Here is a 2088-nt window from a genome sequence, read left to right on the forward strand (position 1 = left end):
CCATTTAGCCTATCTGGACAATTCATATGGATAAAATCATACACTATTCAGCCTTTCTTGTCTGGCTTCTTTCTTAGTGTAATGTTTTCAGGGCTCACTCATGTTGTAGGTATATATCAGCACTTTGTTTTTGGTGAACAAATAAGAATTCATTGAATGTAGATGCCACAAACCATATTCTGTTCACCAATTAGATAATGTGGATACTTTTAGTTCACTTCTACATGGACCTGAACATTTTCTGTCATGAAGTAAGTTTTCTAATGTGTTGGTTTTCCTCAATATTACATTTTTATTTCATATATATGAATATGTATGTATTCATAGGTATTCATGTATTCATGAATATCTTTATTCTGTTTATTTCCCATATACCTTGTTTTATTTTCCTGGTCAACATTTAGGTTAGTGGTTCTAGATTATTGTAGAGATTAGGTTATTGGTTGTTATTGATTTAAGTTTTATACAAGGTAAACTAAGCTCTATCCATGGCCTGAAGATTTTTTTTCAAATATATACATGTATGTGTGTGTGTGTGTGTGTGTGTGTGTGTGTTAGTTCATGAAGTTGTATCGCTGTGTTTTATTTTGTTTTGTCTGTAAGCATTTTATGATTTTCTTTTGGATTCATTGACTTGGAAGTATGTTCTTTAAACATATAGGCACACACACATACACATCTATATTAAGAGAGAGATTTAATAAAATTCATTACTTTGTATGCTCACCTAAAAGCTTTTGAAAATTTTTATTCCTTCATTTCCATTATATATCTGAAATTTCCCCAATAGTTTATTTTTTTTAATTTTATCACACTATGGGCAGACAACATTTTTCATGATTTTATAGACAAATAATAATCTATTTTTTATTCTGTGACTTGCTTTTTTATTTTGCATGCTTTAAATTTCAGAACAAAATAAAACAAACAAAAAGAAACCACAATACACAACACCCTGCTATTCTGTGGGAGGGGATGTTCCTGCCTTAAGGCACAAGGATAGGGTAGAAGAGATTCTTGTAGATGAACAGAGAGCCAGGTCAGTCAGGCCAGTCAAGGCTGCTGGGGGAGCCACAGGGATACTATACAGAGGGCAGGGCTTCCTGGAGTCTTTAATCTACTTCTTCCATGCGGGAGGCATCCTTATCACCTTCTAGTGGGGGGATCTCATCAGGAACAGCAGCACTGGGCTCTTTGGCAGTGACCTCATCTTCATTGATGCCCAGGCCTAGTTTAATCATGCGGTAGATGTGGTTGGAGTGGGTTTGGGGGATCCTCAAGTAAGAAACCAGATGAGAGCAGAGCAGTTTCAAACAGCAGCAGCACCAGGTCCTTGACAGCTTTGTCATTTTTGTCTGCCTCAGCCTTCTGCCGCAGGGTCTCCACAATGGGGTGGTCAGGGTTGATCTCTAGGTGTTTTTTGGCCATCATGTAGCCCATTGTAGAGTTGTCTCGCAATGCCTGGGCCTTCATGATCCATTCCATGTTGGCTGTCCAGCCATAGGTGCTTGTCACAATGCAGCAGGGTGAAGACACAAGCCTATTGGAGATGACAATCAACCTTCTTATCCAAGATCTCCTTCATGAGCTTGCAGAGATTCTCAACCTTTGCCTTGCTCTCCTCTGTATTCTCCTTCTCTTCCTCATCCTCTGGTAGCTCCAAGCCCTCCTTAGTCACAGAGACCAGGCTCTTCCCATCAAATTCCTAGAGCTGCTGCACACAGTACTCATCAATAGGCTCAGTCATATACACCACCTCAAAGCCCCGTTTCTGCACACGCTCCACAAAGGCAGAGTTGCCACTTGCTCTTTGCTCTCACCAGTGACATAGTAGATGGACTTCTGTGTCTCCTTCATGCAAAATACATACTCTGACAGGGAAGTCATCTCATCTCCAGACTGAGAGGTATGATAGCGAAGGAGCTCAGAGAGGCGGCGACAGTTTAATCTTCATGGATTCCAAGCTTTAAATTCTTGGAGAATGCCTCATAGAACTTCTTGTTGTTCTCTTTGTCTTCAACCAACTCAGAGAAGAGCTCAAGGCACTTCTTCACAATGTTTTTGCGGATGACTTTCAGGATCTTGCTC

At 39.9% G+C, this 2088-nt stretch overlaps 1 pseudogene; it reads right to left on the reverse strand.

The window, feature by feature from the left end:
• Positions 1–1034: 1034 nt before the first annotated feature.
• The window catches only part of LOC116067807, a 3316-nt pseudogene continuing 2262 nt past the window's right edge, over positions 1035–2088 (reverse strand).

This window comes from Mastomys coucha, chromosome X (genome assembly GCF_008632895.1).
Source record: "Mastomys coucha isolate ucsf_1 chromosome X, UCSF_Mcou_1, whole genome shotgun sequence".
NCBI classification, from domain to species: Eukaryota; Metazoa; Chordata; class Mammalia; order Rodentia; family Muridae; genus Mastomys; species Mastomys coucha.